Raw genomic sequence first — 25,588 nt, 5'->3', positions numbered from 1 at the left:
GCCTTAAAGGCTCTTAAGTTGTTTGCTTAAATTTGCAATAGTTATACATACTTGTTGAACATTTTTCAACCAATTCAAAGTGTGGAGATAAAAAGTATAAGTATTGCCCACCTACCCTCCTCATTCCCCATCATTTCCCAGAGGATAACTCCAGTTAGCAGTTTGATGTATACCATTCAGTCCTTTATATATTCATATATACTTATATATACACATGCATATATACACATACATAGCTCTTCTAATAAGGAAAAATGAGATCAGTTATAGGTTCAATTGTGTCCCTGCAAAATTCATATGTTGAACCCCTAATCTCCAATACCATAGAATGTGAGCTTATTTGGAAATAAGCTTGTTGCAGATATAATTAGTAAAGATGAGCTCATACTGGAGTAGGGTGGGCCCCTAATCCGATATGACTAGTGTCCTGATAAAAAGGGCAATTTGGACACAGAGTTAAACATGCACACAGGGAAAACACCACGTGAAGATAAAGGGAGAGATTGAGGTGATGCATCATCTACAAGCCAAGAAATGCTGAAAATTACCAGTAAAACCATAAGAAGCTGGCAGAAAGGCATGGAACATCTTCTTCCTCACAAAGGAACTAACCTTTCTCCAAACCCTTCTGACATCTTGGTCTTGACTTTCTGACCTCTAGAACTGTGAGACAATGCATTTCTATTCTAAGCCCAAAAAGTGTGTTTTCTCAACACACAGATCCTGAACATGTTTTGTTAGATTTATACTTAAATACTTTATTTTTCTTTGGATCTATTGTAAATAGCATTGTGTTTTCAATTTTGGATTCTACATTTTCATTGTTAGTGTATAGAAATGCATCTGATTTTTGTGTGTTTATTATTTGGTTTTTTTTTTTTTTAGAATCCTTGAGATTTTCTATGTAATCATGTCATCTGAAAATAAGGACAATTTTATTCCTTTCCAATCAGTATTTTTTTAATCTTTGTTTTGCTCTGTTTAGCTGGCTAGAACTTCTAGTACTGTGTCACATAAGAGGTGAACATCCTTACTTTGTTCCTAATAAGGGGAAAAACGTTCAGTCTTTCAGCATTAAATATGTTAGCTGTAGGTGTTTATATTCTTGTTTCTTTTTTTTTGTGGCCGTGCCACGCAGATCTTAGCTCCCCAACCAGGGATCAAACCCACTCCCCCCGCAGTGGAAGCACAAAGTCTTAATCACTGGACCACCAGGGAAGTCCCTGTTAGTTGTAGTTTTTTGGTAAATGCTGTTTTATCAGGTTGAAGCAGTTCCCCTTTATTCCTAGTTTGTTGGGGTTTTATCATAAATGGTGTTGGTTATTGACAAATTATTTTCCCATGTCAATTGATATGATCATATAATTTTTCTTCTTTACCTGGTTGACATGGTGGATTACATTGATTTATTTTTTAATATTGAAGCAGCCTTGCATACCTGGAATAAATCCCACTTGGTTATGGTATAGAATTCTTTTTACACTTTGAAGGCTTTGATTTGCTAATATTTTTAAGGGTTTTTGAATCTACGTTCACGAGGGATACTAATTTTCTTTCTCTCTCTTCCTCTTCCTCTTTCTTCTTTTTGTAATGTCTTTGCCTGGTTTTGGTGTCAAGGTAATTCTGGCCTCATTGAATGAGTTGGAGAGTGTTCCCTCTTCTATTTTCTGGAAGAGATTGCATAAAAGTGATGCTAATTCTTCTTCAAATGTTTGATAGAATTCTCTAGTGGAACCATCTGTACCTGGATATTTCTTTCTTTAGAGCCTTTTAATTACAAGTTCAATTTCTTTAATGCCTATTCAGGTTATCTATTTTATATAGGTTGAGTTTTTATAGTTTATGATTTTTGAAGAATTTATCTATTTCATCTAAGCTGTAAAATTTGTGAGTGTAGAGTTGTTCATAGTATCCCCTTATTACCATTGTAATGGCTACAGGGTCTGTAGTGATATATCATCTTTTATTCTTGATATTGGTAATTTGGGTTTTCTCTTTTTTTACCCTTGTCAGTTCTGCTCTATGTTAATTAATTTTATTGATCTTTTCAAAGAACCAGCTTTTTGTTTCATTGATTTTCTCTATTAAGTTCCTCTATTCAATCTTATTAATTTTTGCTGTTTATTTTTTCCTTCCTTTTGATTGCTTTGTGTTTATTTTGGTCTTCTTTTACTAGTTTCTTGGGTAGGAGCTTAGATTATTGGTTTGAGACTTGCCTTTTTTCTAATGTAAGCATTTAGTGCTATAAATTTCCCTTCCAGGGCTTCCCTGGTGGCGCAGTGGTTGAGGGTCCGCCTGCCGATGCAGGGGACACGGGTTTGTGCCCCGGTCCGGGAAGATCCCACATGCGCGGAGCGGCTGGGCCCGTGAGCCATGGCCGCTGAGCCTGCACGTCCGGAGCCTGTGCTCCACAGCGGGACAGGCCACAGCAGTGAGAGGCCCACGTACAGCAAAAAAAAATAAAAATAAAAAAAATAAAAAATTTCCCTTCCAGCACTGCTGTAGCACATCCACATATTTTGATGTATATAAATATATATAATGTGCATACTGGTGTCGTTGGATAGAGTATTCTATGAATGTCAATTAGATCCTGTTGATCAGTGGTGTTATTCAGTTCTTCTATATCTTTGCTTATTTCCTCTCTATGTTCTATGAATGGTGAGAGTGAGGTTTTGAATTCCCTAACTATAATTATGGATTTGTCTATTTCATCTTTCAGCTCTACTGGTTTTTGTTTCATGTAGTTTGAATCTCTATTGTAAGTATACATGTAGAATTGCAATGTCTTCTTGGTGGAATGATTTTTTGTCATTATGTAATGTCCCTCTTTATTCTTAGCAATTTTCTTTGCTCTGAAGTCTACTTTATTTGATATTAATATAATAACTTGGGGCTTTTTAAAGTCAATATTGGCATGGCATATTTCTTCCCATCCTTTTATTTTTAACCTACGTATGTTATTATATTTGAAGTGAGTTTTTTTGGAGACAGCTTTATAGTTGAATCATGTTTTTTAAATTCACTCTTTTATTTTGTGTATTTAGATAGAAATTTACATCTAAAGTAATTATTGATGTGTTTGGGCTTAAGATTGCCATTTTATTATTCATTTTCCGTTTGTCCTCTCTGTTTCTCATTTTTCTAATATTCCTGTGGGTTATCTGAGCATGTCTTAGAATTCCATTTTGATTTATATTATTTTTGAATACATTATTTTGGATAAATTTCTTACCACTTGCTTTAGGTATTACAAATTAATATGTAACTTATCACTTAAGTCTAACATCAATATTTTACCACTCTGATTGAAGTGCTGAAACTTTACTTCCATGTAGGTTCTTTTACCTTCCTCACTTTCCAAAATATAATTGTTTCAAGTGTTTCCTCCATCTACAGTAAGCACCACATCAAACAATGTTATAATTGATATTAAATTATATATATGATTTTTAAAACTCATGAGAAAGGTAGCCTATTATATTTACCCCTGTTTTTACCCATTCTGCTATTCTTCCTTCCTTTCTGAAGTTCTGAGACTTCTCTTATTATTTGGAGTTTGAAGGACTTCCTTTACCCATTCTTTAAGGGTGGTTCTTCTGATGACAAAGCCTCTAGTTTTTCTTCATCTAAAAACTTAGATGGACTTCCCTGGTGGCACAGTGGTTAAGAATCCACCTGCCAATGCAGGGGACACAGGTTTGATCCCTGGCCTGGGAAGATCCCACATGCCATGGAGCAACTAAGCCCGTGTGCCACAACTACTGAGCCTGCGCTCTAGAGCCTGCAAGCCACAACTACTGAGCCCATGAGCCACAACTACTGAAGCCCATGTGCTCTAGGGCCTGCATGCTGCAACTACTGAAGCCCGCGTGCCTACAGCCTGTGCTCTGCAACAAAAGAAGCCACTGCAATGAGAAGGCCGTGCACCACAACAAATAGTAGCCCCTGCTCACCACAACTAGCAAAAGCCCATGAGCAGCAACGAAGACCCAACACAGCCAAAAAAAATTAAAAATAAAAATAATAAAAATAAAATAAATAAATGAAAACATTATTTCCCCTTAACCTCTGAAGGGTAGTTTTGCTGGATATAGGATCCACAGTTGACAGTTCTTTTCTACTGGCACTTGAAACATATTATGCCATGCTTTCTTCTCAATGGTTTTAGATGAGAAATCCATTGTAATTTGATCAGCGTTTCCCTGTAGATAATGTATCATTTTTCTCTAGTGCTTTCAATATTCTTCTTGCCTTAGTTTTCATAAGGTAATTATGGTCTGTCTTGGTGTGTATTTCTTTGGATTTATTCTGTTTAGCTTCTTGAATCTGTAGGTTTATGTCTTTTGCCAAATTTGGTAAGGTTTAGTCATTATTTCTTCAAATACTTTTTTGGCCCTGCTCTTTCTTCTCTCCTTCTGATACTCTGTGATACAAATGTTAGATTTTTTGTAATTGTTCTGCAGGTTATCTAAGGATTTGGTGGGGTTTTTTTTTCCTGTCAATTTTCTCTCTGATTTTTTCTTATTGATTGGGTAATTTCTATTGTTCTATCTGCAGAATCACTTATGCTCTCCTCTATCACATTCATCCTGCTCTTGAGTCTTGCCAGTGAGTCTTTAATATCAGTTATGGTAGTTTTCAGTTTTATCATTTCCATTTAATTCTCTTTTACATTTTCTATATCTTTGGTGAAATTTTCTATTGTTTTCATTTGCCTCAAGAGTATTTGTAATTGCTTGATGAAGCATTTTTATGATGGCTAATTTAGATCTTTGTCAGATAATTCTAACATCTAATTCATCTCAGTGTTGGCATCTGTTGATTGTCTTTTCTCATTCAAGTTGTGATTTTCCTGGTTTTTGTTATGATATGTGATTATTTATTATGTCTTGAACATTTTAAATATTATGATAGAAAACTCTGGATCTTATTTAACTCTTCCATTTTAGCAGGCAGTTACCATGTTTAGGTTTAGCAGGTAGGTCCTGGCCTAGTTTTGTGTGCTGTGGTTCCAATGACACTTTAATTTTCAGAGGACTTGTAGTGTTATTCTGTTCTTTTTCCTTTTCCCAGTTCTGGTTGCACTTGCACCCAATTCATGTTGTTACCACCAATGGAAACTGAAAGCATTTCCTAGCGTCCAGATGGTGCTGCTAGATTAGGGGTAGGAGACGCTAGCATAAAGGGGTGGAGAGCACTTTCCTGTACTGCCCAGTGCCAGTGGGGCTCCTGCTTGATCACTACTGATATTGCCCATGGGAGAGAAAAGCACATACTTGGGTGCCTTCTGTTGCTGGAAGGAGGCTAGAGAGCCACTGAGCCTGGGCCACCTCCTGTCACTGGGTCAGAAGTTGAGAAATGCTGGTTCACTGTGTTGTTCCTCAAGTCCTAAGGTCCCCAGCCAGCTAGCCTTCTACTTTCTACCTTTCAAAGACCTCTTATGAATGTCTGCTGTATTATTTCCAGAGTTTTTCATTGCACTTATCAGGAAGGGGTAGGGAGAAATGAGCCTCTGCCATCTTGTCTGGAACCAGAAGTCTCCACTTATTATTCTAATAATTTATTTGTAGGGTTTTTTTTTTTTTGGATTTGCTATGTACACTATCATATTGTTTACGAATAATGAGTTTATACTTTCTTTCTCATCTTTATATCTTTTCTTTAGGCTCTCTATTACACAGTAGAAAAAAGGGCATATTGGGGGTATCCTAGTCTTGCTCCTGAACAGAAACCAAAAACTTTCAACATTTTGCTACTGAGTATAATGCTTGCATAGTATTTTTGTGGGTACACATCATTATATTTTAAAAGTTCCTTCTATTTTTAGTTTTTAAATCATAAATGAATGTTTAGTTTATTAAATGATTCTTCTGCATCTATCTCAGTGATGTTAACATCCATTGTTGAGTATTACCTAGATCTAGGGTTGCCAGGTCAAACACAGGACATTCAGTTAAATTTGAAATTCAGATAAACAAAATTAATTTTCAGTATAAGCATGTTCCATATAACGCTACTATAACTTTGTAAGTATGTCCCATGAAATTTGTATGCTAAATCTGGCAACCTACCTAGATTCATTATTTCTTTAGGGGTTTACAAAATGGGGATTTCTAATTTATCATTCTTTCTTCATTTATTAGCTACTAAAAGAGAAACATCTGTATATTAATATACTACTATACAGAGAAACATCTCTCATTAATTCTTTGGTTATCCTGAGTTGCAGTGAATACAGAAAAAAACAACTTAAATGCTTCAATTTTCAGATTTAGACAGTTCTCTCTGAAGGTAAACAAACATTGTGTGTGTGTGTGTGTGTGCGTGTGTGTCTGTGTTTAATATTATTATGAATATATAGGTTTTGAACATATTTGCTCTTTCAATTTCCACCCTAGACCAGTAGGAGCCTCCTTAATTTACGGTATGGCAAGATGTTCCAGGCTCATCTTTGTACATTTCTTGACCAAATCCGGAATCAGCCATTTCTCAGAGAGCTTTGATTCCTATCAGGAATTTACCAAGTTGTATTTAGAGACCATAATCTGGGCACTAGCAGGGGAACTGTCTTGTTGTTTAAATTTTAAAAAATTTTATAGAACATTTGTATGATTCCAAAGCCAAAACTTTATAATGAGGTATCTTCACAGAGGTCTCACTGTCATCTCTGTGCCCTCTACCATATTTCCTCTTTTGCCCTATGTGAAACCATTTTTATTCATCTTTCCATTGTTTCTTTTTGAAAATATATATGTGTGTATTTTCATTTCCCTTCTTTCTTACACAAAAGGTAGCATATCCTATACACCATCCTTCACTTTACTTTTTTGCGTAACACTTCATCATGGAGATCACACCATAACAACATGTAAAGATCATCTCCATTCTTTTTTAGAGTTGCATAGTGTTCTACTCTATAAATATACCTTAGGCTTATTCAATCAGTTCGCTACTGATGGATATTTTGGTTTCAAGTATTTTTCTGTTACAAAAACTGATATCACAAATAACTTTATGCATTCATTATTTTGTATTTTTGCCACTGTATCTTTGTCATAGAACCCTAGAAATGATATTAAAATGAGAACTTCTGGATCAAAGGGAATATATAATTTGGTTAGAAGTGAGATTGATAGGTAAAAAGCCACATGTATGTGACTTTGCTGGAAATTGCCAGATCCTCCTTCCTGTGGCTTGTACTAGTTTTCATTCCTACCAGCAATGCCAGTTTCCCCACAACGTGACAACAGAGTATGATGTCAATCCGGTAGGTGAGAAATTATATCTCAATGTAGTTTTAGTTTGCATTTCAAGTATTATAAATGAGGTCAACCACCTGCTCATTTGTTTAAGGACTTGTGTTTTCTGTGAATTCTGTTCTTCTGTCTTTACTTTTCTTGTTGTGTTTTCTGCCATGCAAAACTTTATTATTATATAGTCAAATGTAATCAATCTTTTCTTTTACTGCTTCTACATTCTGAATCATGGTTAGCAAAATTTTGCCCACTTCAAGATTATAAAGGAATCCATTATGTTTTCTTTTAGTATTTTTATAGTTTCGTCTTTTTAAATACAGATCTCTGACCCTTTTTTTTTTTTTGACCTCTAACCCTTTTAAAATTTATCCAGTGTATGGTGTGAGGAGCAGATTTAATCTGATCTTTTTCCATATGATTCTCCACTTACCTCAGTACCACTTATTTTAAAAATCCTTCTTCCCTCCAATGGTTTGAGATGCAACCTTTATCATCTACTAAATTTCTATATGCACGTGGGTCCATTTCTGAATTTTCTAGGCTGTTTTTTTGGTCTATCCATTCATATGCTAATACCTCATTGTTGTAATTACAGAATTTTTATAGTATGTATAACTCTCTGGTAGTGCCTCTCTATCATGGTCCTCTTTCTCAGAGTTTTCCTAGCTGTTCTTATTTATTCTTTCAAATAAGTTTTTATAGTCAACTTTTCTAATTCTAGATTAAAACCTGATGGTATTTTTAAGGGAGCTGCATTATATTTATAAATTAACTTTGAAAGAATTATTGTCTTTGGGATTTTGCTGGTGGTGCAGTGGTTAAGAATCCGCCTGCCAATGCAGGGAACACGGATTCAACCCCTGGTCCTGGAAGATCCCACATGCTGCAGAGCAACCAAGCCCGTGCACCACAACTACTGAGCCCACATGCTGCAACTACTGAAGCCCGTGCGCCTAGAGCCCGTGCAACAAGAGAAGCCACCACAATGAGAAGCCCATGCACCGCAACAAAGGGTAGCCCCTGCTCGCCGCAACTAGAGAAAGCCCGTGCGCAGCAACGATGCAGCCAAAAATAAATAAATGCACCCACAAATAAATAAATAAAATTTTAAAAAAGAATTACTATATTTATTATGTGAGACTTCTATCCAAACACACTGCCCTTCCATTTGTTCATGTTTACTTTTGTGTCCTTCATGAGTATTTATAGTTTTCCTCATATAAGTTTTACACATTTCTTAAGTTTCTGCCTGGGTATTTTATTATCATTACTATTTGCTCTTGTGAATAGGGTGTGCTCTTCTATTACCTCTTCTAACTGGATACTGCTGAAGGCCGTTGATTTCTGTACATTAATTGTATGTCATTTAGTTAAGTATGTTACTTAAATAAATTTTCCTATTTGTGGTTGCTCTTTGCTGATTCTTTTATAACCATATAATCATCAAATAGAGATAGTTTCCAGTTCTTATGCCTCTAATTAGTGTTGGCTAATGGTTCCAGCATAAAGTTAAAGGGACTGAAGATAGAGTGCACCCTAAACAGAATACTATCTCCCTCCCTCTGTGACAGGAGACTGGCTCTATCAATTAACCCCATTCTCTAAATCTCTGCTTATGCACATCATCTTATAATGATGATCAAACTTCTTTAAAATACATATGCACATGCACACACACACACACACACACACCTTTCTAACAACTCGTTCTGCCCTAACAACAGCCCTCTTACTCCCCTTTCCATCAGAGTCAAGTTTCTTGAAAGAGCTATGTATACTCTCTGGCTCAACTTTCTATATTCTTCCACTTTCTACATTCATTCTTTCTACATTCTTCAGCCCCTACAGTCTAGTTTCCACCCCTACCACTGCACTGAGTTTATGCCAGCCTAGGTTACCAATAATCATTGTAATTATATCCAGAGAATATTTTCCTGCTCTGGTGTGATTTCTCACAAGCACCTCTTTTATGAATTTTCTCCTTCTGTTGGCTTCTCTGACAGCACATACTTATGCACACACACACACACACACACACACACACACACACACACACACCCCTGGTTTGCATCTAACCGCTCAGGCTGGAACTTTCAAGCTCCTAATCCTTTGTCACTTCTCATCTTCGAGCCTCTGTCATTGCTGCCTCTTCTTACATTCCATACTCTTCCTAAGCCGTCTCGAGGAGCCTTCTCTCCTTTCCTGGCTTCAGATACCACCATAAGGTGACTCATACCCTATAATGGTTTTAATGACCTTCTGCTTTTGTTATATTTCTTGTTGTAAATAAGATCCCACACAGAAGTTATCGATATTCATTATTTACCACCATATAATGGCTGAGATGTAAAAACTAAGTTGATGGTGCTAGGCCAATATAAGTACAGTGATAAGAAACATGGCACAGTAGTTCTTGATAACACGGGTACAAGTTCAGGAGAAAAATCCACGATTCTACACCGAGTGAGGATTTTGAAAATTTTAAGAGCAGTTCTCCTTTGAGTTCCAGATGGTGTGTCTAATTGTCTAGTTGATACCTGTTGGATGTCTCAAAGGCACCTCAAACTTAGTATATCCCAAACCTCATTGTCTCCCTCCACCTACCCAGGTCCTTTTCTTATTCTGAATCTCAGTGAACGATGCCACCACTGGCACCAGTTCTACAAGCCAGAAACCCAAGAGTAATTTTCCTGTTTAATTTTTTAAATTAATATACAGTAGAATTGACATATATGGATGTCTGTTACCACTACCACAATCAAGATACAGAACAGTTTCACCATTCCCCAAACCTCCCTCATGCTGTCCTTTTTCTTCTTTTTAATTTTATTTATTTATTTTTGGCTGCATTGGGTCTTCATTGCTGCGCACGTGTGGGCTTTCTCTAGTTGCAGCAATCGGGGGCTACTCTGCGTTGCGGTGCACAGGCTTCTCACTGAGGTGGCTTCTCTTGTTGCAGAGCACGGGCTCTAGGCGCACGGGTTTCAGTAGTTGTGGCTCGTGGGCTCTAGAGCACAGGTTCGGTAGTTGTGGCGCACGGGCTTAGCTGCTCTGCAGCATGTGGGATCTTCCCGGACCAGGGCTTGAACCCGTGTCCCCTGCATTGGCAGGCGGATTCTTAACCACTGCGCCACCAGGGAAGCCCCATGCTGTCCTTTTGTAGTCCCACCCGTGCTCTCCCCATAACCCCTGGCAACCACTGAATATGTTCTCTGTTCCTACAGTTCTTTTTCAAGAATGTCTTATAAATGGAATGAGACATTAAGTAACTTCCAGTTCCATATATCCATTTGACTCTGGGACATTCCCACCTAAATGTTTCATGGGTACCTTAACCCAACATCATAACCCTCCTTCCAAATCTGCTTCTCCCCCTGTATCTTCTCAGTGAACAATACGCCCTCATCCAGTAGCCCAAGCTTGGTTCTTCTCCCTTCCTTTCATCCCCACTTCTAATGAGTCACTTAGTCTTATTACTTATACTTCCTTTACATCTCTCAAATTCATCTATTTATTTCCAAGTCAACTGCCATTTTTCCAAGGGATTCAGGTAGCCATCTCTCAGCTGGATTATTGCAATAGCTTTCTGGGTTTTTTTTTTTTTTTTGCTCAAAGTCTTATTCCCTTTGCATCCATATCTACACTGTAGTAAGAGTGATTGTCCTAAACAAACAAAATCTTGTCAAGTTATCCCCCAGCTTAAAACCCTTCAGTGGTTGTCCCTTACACTTAGGAGAGATTTTAAACTCCTTGGATGGCATTCAAGACTCTGCAAATTATGCCTCCAGCTCTCCTTTCCTATCTCAGCTCATCACTCCTGGTCCCCCCTATGTCTCCTACACAGACACTCTCACTTGCGCTGTTTCTTCTTTTAGTCTGGAATGCCCTTCTCCCTCACGGCTCTAAATCCTACTTATTCTTCATGTCTGTTTGGCTATAACCTCCTGCCTGGGTTAAGTGCCATCTACTTTTATTCCTGTAGCAGAACCCCAATGCTTCCCTTATCTTTTCTCTTACTAGAGTGATTTTCAAAGTGGATCTGCAGACCCCTGCATCTCCCCAACCCTTTCAGAGGGTCCCTGAGGTCAAAATTATTTTCGTAATAAAAGTAAGTTGCTATTCAGGTTTTTTATTATGTTGAAATGTGCACTGATGGTGCAAAAACAATGGTGGGTAAAACTCCTGGCCCTTGTCCCGCATCAAGGCAGTGGCACCGAGCATCCTAGAAGTTGTTGTATTCTATACAACCACTCATAGCAAAAAACAAACAACGAAAACCAGTTTCACTTAAAATCCTTCATGAAGCAGTAAAAACTATTAATTCCACTAAACCTCTACCCTTGTACACTTTAATATCCTATGTGACAAAATGCAAGGTATGTATAAAGCTGCATAATGATATATGATGACTGTCTCAAGAAAAAGCTTTTGTTTATTTGAGTTATGAACTGTACTAGCAGCTTTTGTCATAGTGTAATTTTTTTTTTACATTGAAAGAACAATTTAAAAACTATAGACTTAAGTATCTGGCAGATATTTTCTCACAAAGAACAAAGTGAGCTTTCCCTTTAAGGAGAATAACTGACAGAATTTGTGACAAATGATAAAATCTGAACCTTAAAGGGGAAAAACATATCTGCCACCATGTGCTTAACAATTTTCTAAATATTTATAGATTTTCTGATGAGATCATTGTGGATACTTATGACTATGATTTTTGATATTATATAATGGAAATGTTTCAACATTTTTGGAAATCTGAATAACTCAGTAAACCAGTATTTTCCAGATATGTGATGCGTGATGTTATTAAAAAGTGAATAGGTAAAAGATCTGTTCAAGATAGGTAAAAGAGCTATTCAAAATGCAAGACAGACCAACAGATTTTTAAAAGCTTGTTGATATGGTTTCAGACTGTACATCGCAACTAACCTTTAAGAAACTACCATTTGTAAAGTTTTGCTGTAGTGTTAAAAATAAAGAAGATCCACGTTTATCTAGAGAGACTATGAAATATACCCCTATATTGTAACTGCTCCAGACTTTCCTCATATACTTCAACCAAAACAACATTTCACAACACATTGAATGCAGAAGCAGTTATCAGAATCCAGTTGTTTTCTATTAAGTGGGACATTAAAGACATTTGAAAAACTCAAAACAATGTCAGTCTTCTCAACAGACTCTCTTGTGTGTGTTTGCTTATGGCTCTCATTAAGATTGATTAAGCCTACTATACATAATTTCTCACTGATTACAACTAAAAGCTCTGGCCAGAATAGAAAAAGCAACTACCTGAGGACCCTGAAAAGTAATTGAGGGCAGGCATATTGGGGAGGGAAGTCAAAATTCAAAAAATTACTGATATGGTAGTGAAGTTTCTGTGGGTTTTTTCCCCCTCCTACATCTCCCTACTTTAACCAGATGGTGATCCAAATCCCAGATCTGGGAGGCAAACGAAGGCAGAAAAATTTTAAGAAATTCTCTTTTCAGTCAGAGGACAGGAAAGGATCACCTATAAGCAGAAAGTGTATGTGTGGGGGGCAGGGAGATGTTGGAGAAGCCAACAGAGAAATTAAATTTTAAAAATTCAAACTGAGAAGAAGACAAAAAGGGGGAAAGATAAGAACAAAACACAGAGGGAACAAACAGAAAACAAATAATAAAATGATAGACCTAAGTCCAATTTATCAATAAATACATTACACTTAAATGAACTAAGCATACCAATTAAAAGGCAGAGATTGTCAGGTTAGGTTAAAACTATATGCTGGGACTTCCCTGGTGTCACATTGGTTAAGAAGCCTCTTGCCAATGCAGGGGACACAGGTTCTATCCCTGGTCTGAGAAGATCCCACATGCTGCAGAGCAACTAAGCCCGTGCACCACAACTACTGAGCCTGCGCTCTACAGCCTATGAGCCACAACTACTGAGCCCACACGCCGCAACTACTGAAGCCCGCGCGCTCTAGGGCCCACGTGTCGCAACTACTGAGCCCGTGTGCTGCAACTACTGAAGCCTGTGCACCTAGAGCCTGTGCTCCACAACAAAAGAAGCCACCACAATGAGAAGCCCAAGCACCGCAATGAAGAGTAACCCCCGCTTGCCACAACTAGAGAAAGCCTGCACGTAGCAATGAAGACCCAATGCAGCCTTAATTAATTATTTTAAAAAAGAAATGCACCTCTTTTTTTAAAAAAAAAGAATAATCTTAAAAAAAACCCTGTATGCTGTCTGACTTTAGAGTGACTTCAGCATCATGGCAGCGTGACACTCCTTTGTGTCTACCCTTCAATCTACAACCAGTGAAACATCCATAACTCAACAAAGGTGCCTCATCCCAACACATCAGGATGCCAGAGAATTCCTCACATCTGTACATCTAAAGGTGGGTGGATTGGAACACATAGAGGAGGCAGAACAGGGGGAACAGCAGAGGTGGTTTGTGACCTGACCCCTGGAACCTGGCCATGGTGGCTGATCTTGCAGAGAACCCAGTAGCATCAGGGAGACAGTGTACATGACACCAGCCTCCCGGCTGCAGCAATGCTGCTGGCCACAGGGAACCACACAGCAGCAGCAGCAGGGCCTGTGACCCTGTCCATCAGGGTCCAGCTACAAAGGGACCCACAACTCCAGCCCTGCCCTGTCTGCAGCAGCAGAGCCCACCAACCTGAAAGCCTAGTCATGACAGAGATGCCTGCCACCCTGGCTCCCCCTTGGCTCCCCGCTTTGACAGAACCAGGACACCCCAGATATGGTGGAGGCGTGCACCATCCCAGTGCCCCAGGTGGTGATGCCACATTGGCGGCATCAAGGCACCAAGCAGCTACACTGAGGGCACCAAGGGACCCCTCTGACAGAGGCAGTGGAGAGCGGAAAGTACTCCTTCTCAAACATGTATAACCGGGGGTAGCTCTGGTAAGAGAACCCAAAAGCTTTGCTATAGCGCCACCTACTGGAAAACACAAGAAAGGCCTCTTATTGCTAATGAATCCTTAGCCTCAAGTTCAAGGGGGAAAAAAAAGCTTTACCTGCGGAAGAAGGTTGTTCACTACTCCAAATGCTCCAGCTAAGGAACAACTTATCAGGCACCTTGAAGAACCATGGTAACACGGTATCACAAAAAGACAATGGCAATTCTCCAGAAACCAAACTTAAAGTCACAGAATATTGTGATCTAATTGACAGAGAATTTAAAATACCTGTCATGAAGAAACTCAGTGAGCTGCAAGAAAACTCAAAAAGGCAGCTCAATGAACTCAGGAATAAAAATAATGAACAGAAGGAATACTTTACTAAAGAGATTGAAACTTAAAAAAAATAACCAAACAGACTAGACCTGAAGAACTCGATAAATGAGATGAAGAACCTTTAGAAAGCATTGGAAATAGGGCAGACCACATGGAAGAGAGCTCGAAGATAGAAATCTAGAAATGATACAGGTAGAAGACGAGAGATAGTTAAGATATTTAACGGATTACTCAGTTTTTCTGGGTCTCTCTCATGTATACATGTTATTAAAATTTGATTTTCTCCTGTTAATCTATCCCATGTCAATTTAATTCTTAGAGCAGCCAGAAGAACCTAGAAGGATAGAGGGACATTAATTCCTCCCCAGTAGTTGATGACAAGGATGGAATGAAACTTTACTGGCTGGACACTACTCGCCCTAAGGCTACTACAGTTAAGAGATCCTGGGACACCTGACAAAAGCAGGCAAAAGGTAAGAATTCTTACCATGTCAGTCAGTCTCCCAGATCTCTGCCTGCAGCATCTGTAGAAACCAAGAGTCGTGAGAATTTTCCTCTTTTTTTTTTTTTTTGAGGATTTTCCTCTTTTTTAAAAACTAGATTCACAGGAGAAAATATTTGTAGATCTAGCTCCTTGGACTCCGTGACTCTTGGTTTGAAGTTTGGTAGAATATTCCTGGTTTGTGGATCCTTTTCCTCCCAAAGATGGTCATTGTTTTTCTTTGTCTGTCTTTTGTGTCCTCTGTCATAAGGAGGAAAACCACTGGCCAGATTAGGTTTTCCTTTCTTTTTGTTATATGTCCTGAGAACCTCACTCATTGACCAGTGAGAATATTCTTTCTGATCTCCTCCATCTGGAAAGTGCACGTACCAACACATATTTGGCAGTCAGTTGAATAGACTGGGATTCCAAGCTGAGTGTTTGGAGTGTTTGTTCAACTGGGTCAGCTCTCAGAGGAGTTTGTCATGAGGGTCTCAGTCCATAAGGGGCCTTTGTCATCTCAACCTTTGTTGTTTCCACTTGTACAATGAAAGTCTTTGAGTTCTTAGACTATTTTGGGGAGTGAACTTTCTGGATCTTGTGAGGGCTGCATCCTTTGCACTCTCTTGTGGGGCTGTCTCTTGTGTTTTATTGGTTTGAGTTACTATTAAGATCCTACTCGTCAATGGCCAAATGATGGCCATTTGAATTGGAAAATTTTCGAAACTGGTAAAGTTTTAGAGAGTTCTTATCCTCAACAATTGTACCTATTTTAATTGGTATGCAGAAGCCCCAAGGCTTCAAAATTCCAAAATAGCTTGATGGAAGGATTTGCTGTAGAAGGCTAATGAATGATTAAAGATATAAATAGTACCTAAAACAAAGGACTGTAAGACTGACATAGCTCCCCTCTATCCTCCTTTATTTGACTACTAATTCTAGTAAACCTCTGACTGAATTGAAGAGACTATTAAAAAGGTTACCTTTAATTTGTGGTTGCCAAGGTGGGGGGGGAAGGGAGAGGGATGGACTGGGAATTTGGGGTTGGTAGATGCAAACGATTATATTTAGAATGGATAAACAAGGTCCTACTGTATAGCACAGGGAACTATATCCAACCTCCTGGGATAAACCATAATAGAAAATAATATTTTTTAAAAGAATGCATACATGGATAAAACTGAGTCACTTTGCTGTGCAGCAGAGATTGGCACAATACTGTAAATCAACTATACTTCAATTTTAAAAGAACTACTAAAAAAAAAGGTTACCTTTAGAAATGGGACCACCTGAGGCTGTAGGTGATCTTCTTCAGGTCAAAGGCCAAACTGAGGGCCATAGTTAAAGAATTTCTTAAGTGCAAAGAAAACAAAAAATAAAATGGCAGTGCTAGGTCCTCATTTATCAATAATCACCCGAAATGTAAATGGATTTAATTCACGAATCAAAAGACACAGAATAGGTGGATGGATTAAAAATTAAAACAACTATATGTTGCCTCCAGGAGACCCACATCAGTTCTAAAGACAAACAGGCTCAAAGTGAAGGGATGGAAAATGATGCTCCAAGTAAATGGAAGCCAAAAGAAAGCAGATACAGCCACACTCATCAGACAAAATAGACTTCAAGCCAGAAAAGGTAACAAGAGAAAAGATGGATATCATATATTGATAAAGGGGAAAAAGCATCAAGAAGACTTAACAGTTATTAATATATATGCACCTAACATAAGAGCACCAAAATATATAAAGCAATTATTAACAGATCTAAAGGGAGAAATTGACAGCAACGTGATAATAGTAGGGGACTTAACAGCCCACTTACATCAGTGGATAGATCATTCAGACAGAAAGTCAAAAAGGAAACAGTGGCCTTAAATGAAACATTAGACCAGATGGATTTGACAGATTTGTAGAGACCATTCCATCCAAATGCAGCAGGATACTAATTTTTCTCAAGTGTACATGGAACACTCTTAAGGATAGATCATACGTTGGGCCACAAAACAAGCCTCAGTAAATTTAAGAAGATTGAAATCATATCAAGCATCTTTCCCAACCACAATGGTATGAAACTAGAGGTCAACTACAAGAAGAAAGCTGGAAAAATCACAAATAGGTGGAGACTAAACAACACGATACTGAACAAGGGGTCAATGGAGACATCAAAGGAGAAATGGAGAAATACCTGAAGACAAATGAAAATGAAAATATGAGATACCAAAATCTACAGGATGCAGTAAAGCAGTACTAAGAGAAAAGTTTATAGCAATACAGGCCCATCTCAAGAAATAAGAAAAACCTCAAATAAACAATCTAACTCTATACCTAAAGGAACTAGAAAAAGAAGAAACAAAAAAAAAAAAAAAAAAAGAAGAAGAAACAAAGCCTAAAGTCAGTAGAAGGAAGGAAATAATAAAAATCAGACCAAAATAAATGAAATAAGGACAAAAAGACAATAGAAAAGATCAATGAAATTGCTGGTTCTTTGAAAAGATGTTAGAAATTGGCAAACCTTTAGTTAGACTCACTAAGAAAAAAAGAGAGAAGACTGATCACTAAAAACAGGAAAAAAAGGAGAAATAACAATGGAAACCACAGAAATACAAAGGATTATAAGAAAATATCATGAACAGTTATACACCAACAGATTGGACTACTTAGAAGAAATGGATAAATTCTTAGAATCATACAACCTTCCAAGACTGAATCATGAAGAAATAGAAAACACGAATAGATTGATCACTAGCAAGGAGATGAAACAGTAATCAAAAACCTCCCCAAAACAAAAGTCCAGGACCAGATGGTTTCACTGGTGAATTCAACCAAATATTTAAAGAAGATTTAATACCTATCCTTCTCAAACTCTTCCAAAAAAATCAAAGATAAGGGAATGCCTCCTAACTCATTTTATGAGTCAACATCACCCTGATACCAAATACAGACAAGGACAATACAAAAAAAAGAAAATCATAGGCCAATATCTCTGATTAACATGGATGCAACAATTCCCAACAAAATATTATCAAACTGAATACAACATTATACATTAAAAGGATCATACAACATGATCAAGTGAGATTTATTTTAGGGAGGCAAGGATGGTTCAACATCAGCAAATCAATCATTGTGATATACCATATTAACAAAATGAAAGATAAATATCATATGATCATCTCAGTAGATACAGAAAAAAATTTGACAAAATTCACCCACTTATGATAAAAACTATCAATAAAATGGGTATAGAGAAAGCATACCTCAACAGAATAAAGGCCATATATGACAAATTCACAACTAATATCATACTCAAGGGTGTAAAACTGAAAACTATGCCTCCTAAGATCAAGAACAAGACAAGGATGCCCACTCTTATCACTCTTATTCAACACAGTACTGGAAGTCTAACCAACGCAATTAGGCAAGAAAAAGAAATAAAAGGCACCCAAATTGGTAAGAAAGAAGTAAAACTGTCACTACTCATGGAAGACATGATTTTACATATGGAAAACCATAAATACACCCAAAAAAACTATTAGAAATAATAAACAAATATAGTAAACTTGCAGGGTACAAAATCGATATACAAAAAACCTGTTTAATTTCTATACATTAACAGTGAGCTAGCAGACAGCTAATATCTAAAATATATAAAGAACTCATACAACTCAAAAAACAAAAAAACAATCAATTAAGAAATGGACACAGATTGGTTCAAGATGCTGGAGTAGAAGGACGTGTGCTCACTCCCTCTTGCAAGAGCACTGGAATCACAACTAACTGCTGAACAATCATCAACAGGAAGACACTGGAACTCACCGAAAAAGATACCCCACATCCAAAGGCAAAGGAGAAGCCGCAATGAGATGGTAGGAGGGGCGCAATCACAATAAAATCAAATCCCATAACCGCTGGGTGGGTGATTTACAAACTGGAGAACAATTATACCACAGAAGTCCACCCACTGGAGTGAAGGTTCTGAGCCCCACATCAGGCTTCCCAACCTGAGGGTCCGGCATTGGGAGGAGGAATTCCCAGAGAATCAGACTTTGAAGGTTAGCGGGATTTGATTGCAGGACTTCGACAGGACTGGGCGAACCAGAGACTCCACTCTTGGAGGGCACACACAAAGTAGTGTGCACATCAGGACCCAGGGGAAAGTGCAGTGCCCCACAAGAGACCAAACCAGACCTATCTGCTAGTGTTTGAGGGTCTCCTGCAGAGGTGGTGGCTCGGAGTGGGGACAAGGACACAAGCAGCAGAAGTTCTGGGAAGTACTTCTTGGCATGAGCCCTCCTGGAATCCACTATTAGCCCCACCAAGGAGCCTGCAGCCTCCAGTGCTGGGTCATCTCAGGCCAAACAACCAACAGGGAGGGAACTCAGCCCCACCCATCAGCAGAAAAGTAGATTAAAGTTTTACTGAGATTTGTCCACCAGAGGAACAACCAGCTCTACCCATCACCAGTCCCTCCCATCAGGAAGCCTGCACAAGCCTCTAACATAGCCTCATCCACCAGAGGGCAGACAGCAGAAGCAAGAAGAACTACAACCCTGCAGGCTGTGGAACGAAAACCACATTCACAGAAAGATAAGACAAAATGAAAAGGCAGAGGACTATGTACCAGATCAAAGAACAAGACAAAACCCCACAAAAACAATTAAATGAAGTGGAGATAGGCAACCTTCCAGAAAAAGAATTCAGAATAAAGATAGTGAAGATGATCCAGGGCCTCAGAAAAAAAAGGAGGCAAAGATTGAGAAGATGTAAGAAATGTTTAACAAAGACTGAGAAGAACAAACACCTAGAATAATTAAAGAACAAACAAACAGAGATGAACAATACAATAACTGAAATGAAAAACACACTAGAAGGAGTCAATAGCAGAATAACTGATGCAGAAGAATGGATAAGTGACCTGGAAAATAGAATGGTGGAATTCACTGACACGGAACAGAATAAAGAAAAAAGAATGAAAAGAAATGAAGACAGCCTAAGAGACCTCTGGGATAACATTAAACGCACCAACATTCGCATTATAGGGGTCCCAGAAGGAGAAGAGAGAGAGAAAGGACCCGAGAACATATTTGAAGAGATTATGGTTGAAAACTTCCCTAACATGGGAAAGGAAATAGCCATCCAACTCCAGGAATTGCAGAGAGACCCAGGCAGAATAAACCCAAGGAGAAACATGACAAGACACATAGTAATCAAATTGACAAAAATTAAAGACAAAGAAAAATTATTAAAAGCAACAACTGAAAAAAAAAGACAAAAAACATACAAGGGAACTCCCATAAGGTTAACAGCTGATTTCTCAGCAGAAACTCTACAAGCCAGAAGGGAGTGACACGATACATTTAAAGTGATGAAAGGGAAGAAACTACAACCAGGATTACTCTACCCGGCAAGGATCTCATTCAGATTCGACGGAGAAATCAAAAGCTTTACAGATAAGCAAAAGCTAAGAGAATTCAGCACCACCAAACCAGCCCTACAACAAATGCTAAAGGAACTTCTCTAAGTGGGAAACACAAGAGAAGGAAAGGACCTACAAAAAAAAAACCCAGAACAGTTAAGAAAATGCTAATAGGAACATACATATCGATAATTACCTTAAATGTGAATGGATTAAATGCTCCAACAAAAAGACACAGGCTCGCTGAATGGATACAAAAACAAGACCCATCTATATGCTGTTTACAAGAGACCCACTTCAGACCTAGGGATACATACAGACTGAAAGTGAGGGGATGGAAAAAGATATTCCATGCAAATGGAAATCAAAAGAAAGCTGGAGTAGCAATGCTCATATCAGACAAAATAGACTTTAAAATAAAGAACGTTACAAGAGAGAAGGAAGGACACTACATAATGATCAAGGGATCAACCCAAGAAGATGATATAACAATTATAAATATATATGCACCCAACCTAGGAGCACTTCAATACATAAGGCAACTGCTAACAGCTATAAAAGAGGAAATCGACAGTAACACAATAATAGTGGGGGACTTTAACACCTCACTTACACCAATGGACAGATCATCCAGACAGAAAATTAACAAGGAAACACAAGTTTTAAATGACACAACAGACCAGATAGATTTAATTGATATTTATAGGACATTCCGTCTGAAAACAGCAGATTACACTTTCTTCTCAAGTGCACATGGAATATTCTCCAGGATAGATCACATCTTGGGTCACAAATCAAGCCTCAGTAAATTTAAGACAACTGAAATCATAACAAGCATCTTTTCTGACCACAACATTATGAGATTAGAAATAAATTAAAGGGCAAAAAAAGTAAAAAACACAAACACATGGAGGCTAAACAATACATTATTAAATAACCAAGAAAGAACAAATCAAAGAGGAAGTCAAAAAATACCTAGAGACAAATGACAACGAAAATGCAATGATCCAAAATCTAGGGGATGCAGCAAAAGCAGTTCTAAGAGGGAAGTTTATAGCAATACAATCCTACCTCAAGAACCAAGAAAAATCTCAACTAAACAATCTAACCTTACACCTAAAGGAACTAGAGAAAGAAGAACAAACAAAACCCAAAGTTAGTAGAAGGAAAGAAATCATAAAGATCAGAGCAGAAATAAACGAAATAGAAACAAAGAAAACAATAGCAAAGAGCAATAAAACTAAAAGTTGGTTCTTCGAGAAGATAAACAAAATTGATAAATCTTTAGCTAGACTCATCAAGAAAAAGAGGGAGAGGACTCAAATCAATAAAATTAGAAATGAAAAAGAAGAAGTTACAATGGACATGACAGAAATACAAAGCATCATAAGAGACTACTACAAGCAACTCTATGCCAATAAAATGGACAATCTGGAAGAAATGGACAAATTCTTAGAAAGGTGTAACTTCCAAGAATGAACCAGGAAGAAACAGAAAATATGAACAGACCAATCACAAGTAATGAAATTGAAACTGTGATTAAAAATCTTCCAGCAAACAAACATCCAGGACCAGATGGCTTCACAGATGAATTCTATCAAACATTTAGAGAAGAGTTAACACCCATCCTTCTTAAACCCATCCAAAAAATTGCATAGGAAGGAACACTCCCAAACTCATTGTACGAGGCCACCATCACCCTGATACCAAAACCAGACACAGATACTACAAAAAAAGAAAATTACAGACCAATATCACTGATGAATATAGATTCAAAAATCCTCAATAAAATACTAGCAAACAGAATCCAACAACACATTAAAAGGCTCTTACACCATGATCAAGTGGGATTTATTCCAGGGGTGCAAGGATTCTTTAATACACGCAAATCAATCAATGTGAGACACCATATTAACAAACTGAATAATAAAAACCATATGATCATCTCAATAGATTCAGAAAAAGCTTTTGACAAAATTCAACACCCATTTATGATAAAAAACTCTCTAGAAAGTGGGCATAGAGGGAACTACCTCAACATAGTAAAGGCCATATATGACAAACCCACAGCAAACATCATTCTCAATGGTGAATAACTGAAAGCATTTCCTCTAAGATCAGGAACAAGACAAGGATGTCCACTCTCACCACTATAATTCAACATAGTTTTGGAAGTTCTAGCCATGGCAATCAAAGAAGAAAAAGAAATAAAAGGAATACAAACTGGAAAATAAGAAGTAAAACTGTCACTGTTTGCAGATGACATGATACTACACATAGATAATCCTAAAGATGCCATCAGAAAACTGCTAGAGCTAATCAATGAATCTGGTAAAGTTGCAGGATACAAAATTAATGCACAGAAATACATGGCATTCTTAAACACTAACAGCAAAAGATCAGAAAGAGAAATTAAGGAAACAATTCCATTCACCACTGCAACAAAAAGAATAAAATACCTAGGAATAAACCTAGGAGGTAAAAACCCGTACTCAGAAAACTATAAGACACTGATGAAAGAAATCAAAGATGACACAAACAGATGGAGAGATATACCATATTCTTGGACTGGAAGAAGCAATATTGTAAAAATGACTATACTACCCAAAGCAATCTACAGATTCAATGCAATCCCTATCAAATTACCAATGGCATTTTTTACAGAACTAGAACAAAAAATCTTAAAATTTGTATGGGTACACAAAAGACCCCGAATAGCCAAAGCTATCTTGAGGGAAAAAAACAGAGCTGGAAGAATCAAGACTCCCTGACTTCAGACTATACTACCAAGCTACAGGAATCAAGACAATATGGTAGTGGCACAAAATCAGAAATATAGATCAATGGAACAGGATAGAAATCCCAGAGATAAACCCATACACCTATGGTCAATTAATCTATGACAAAGGAAACAAGGATATACAATGGAGAAAAGACAGTCTCTTCAATAAGTGGTGCTGGGAAAACGGGACAGCTACATGTAAAAGAATGAAATTAGAACACTCCTTAACACCACACACAAAAATAAACTCAAAATGGATTAAAGACCTACATATAAGACAGGACACTATAAAACTCTTAGAGGAAAATATAGGAAGAACACTCTTAGACATAAATCACAGCAAGATCTTTTTTGACCCACCTCCTACAGTAATGGAAATAAAAACAAAAATAAACAAATGGGACCTAATGAAACTTAAAAGCTTTTGCACGGCAAAGGAAACTATAAACAAGACAAAAAGACAACCCTCAGAATGGTAGAAAATATTTGCAAACGAATCAACGGACAAAGGATTAATCTCCAAAATATATAAACAGTTCATGCAGCTCAATATTAGAGAAACAGGGCTTCCCTGGTGGCGCAGTTGTTGAGAGTCCGCCTGCTGATGCAGGGGACACGGGTTCGTGTCCCGGTCCGGGAAGATCCCGCATGCCACGGAGCGGCTGGGCCCGTAAGCCATGGCCTCTGAGCCTGCGCGTCCGGAGCCTGTGCTCCGCAACGGGAGAGGCCACAACAGTGAGAGGCCCACGTACTGCAAAAAAAAAAAAAAAAAGAAGAAATAGAATATTAAAGAAACAAACAACCCAATCAAAAAATGGGCAGAAGACCTAAATAGACATTTCTCCAAACAAGACATACAGATGGCCAAGAGGCACATGAAAAGCTGCTCAACATCACTAATTATTAGAGAAATGCTAATCAAAACTACAATGAGGTATCACCTCACACTGGTTATAATGGGCATCATCAGAAAATTTACAAACAACAAATGCTGGAGAGGGTGTAGAGAAAAGGGAACCCTCTTGCACTGTTGGTGGGAATGTAAATAGATACAGCCACTATGGAGAACAGTATGTAGGTTCCTTAAAAAACTAAAACTAGAACTACCATATGACCCAGTGATCCCACTACTGGGCATATGCCCTGAGAAAACCATAATTCAAAAAGACACATGCATCCCAATGTTCATTGCAGCACTATTTAAAATAGCCAGGTTGTGGAAGCAACCTAAATGCCCATCAACAGACAAATGGATAAAGAAGATGCGGTACATATATACAATGGAATATTACTCAGCCATAAAAAGGAACGAAATTGGGTCATTTGTAGAGACATGGTTGGACCTAGAGACTGTCATATAGAGTGAAGTAAGTCAGAAAGAGAAAAACAAATATCGTATATTAACGCATATATGTGGAATCTAGAAAAATGGTACAGGTGAACTGGTTTTCAAGGCAAAAATAGAGACACAGATATAGAGAACAAACGTATGGAAACCAAGCGGGGAAAGCGGGGTGGGTGGGTGGGGGGATGAATTGGGAGATTGGGATTGACATATATACACTAATATGTATAAAATAGATAACTAATAAGAACCTGTTGTTTAAAAAATAAATAAAATTTTTTTAAAAAAAGAAATAAGACAGAGAAGCTGAATAGACACTTTCCCAAAGAAGACATACAGATGGCCAGCAGGCACATGAAAATATGTTCAACATCACTAATTATTAGGAAAATGTAAGTCAAAACCACAATGAGATATCACCTCATGCCCATTAGATTGGCTATTATCAAAAAGACAAGAAATAACAAGTGTTGGGGAGGATGTAGAAAAAAGAGAATCCTCACACACTGTTGGTGGGAATGTAAATCGGGGTGGCCCCTATGGAAAACAGCATGGAGATTCCTCAAGAGATTAAGAATAGAACTACCATATGATCCAGCTATTCCACTTCTGGGTATTTATCTGAAGAAAAGGAAAACACTAATTCAAAAAGATATATGTGCCCCATGTTTATCAAAGCATTATGTACAGTAGCCAAGATATATAAAAAACCTAACTGCACATTGATGGATTAATGGATAAAGAAGATGTGGTATATATATACAATAGAATACTACTCAGCCATAAAAAAATGAAATCTTACCATTTGTGAGAACATGGATGGGCCCTGATGTTATTATGCTCAGTGAAATAAGTCAGATGGAGAAAGACAAATACTGTATGATTTCACTTGTGGAATATAAAAACAAAACAAAAATACATGAACAAACCAAATCAAACAAAACAAACACATTGATACAGAGAACAGAGTAGTGGTTACCCGAGGGGAAAGAGGGTGGTGGGAGGGCTAAATGGGTAAAGGGGGTCAACTGTATGGCGACAGATGGAAA

General features: G+C 37.8%; 1 protein-coding gene across 4 annotated transcripts in view; it reads right to left on the bottom strand.

Moving 5' to 3' along the window:
- FCGBP (Fc gamma binding protein) overlaps positions 1-25,588 on the bottom strand; it is a 142,871-nt gene that overhangs the window by 46,402 nt on the left and 70,881 nt on the right. The window contains exon 1 of one of the 4 annotated variants that reach the window (XM_060288455.1): positions 16,266-16,388. The exons of the other annotated variants lie outside the window; for them this stretch is intronic. The gene's annotated coding sequence lies outside the window, so the exon portion shown is untranslated. Of the gene's footprint in view, positions 1-16,265; positions 16,389-25,588 lie in introns of those variants that run through there. 4 annotated transcript variants of the gene reach the window in all.

The sequence above is a fragment of the Globicephala melas genome, chromosome 19 (assembly GCF_963455315.2).
Source record: "Globicephala melas chromosome 19, mGloMel1.2, whole genome shotgun sequence".
Taxonomy (NCBI): Eukaryota; Metazoa; Chordata; class Mammalia; order Artiodactyla; family Delphinidae; genus Globicephala; species Globicephala melas.
Note: the sequence above shows the minus strand (reverse complement) of the source record. Positions and strands in the feature narration are given on the sequence as shown.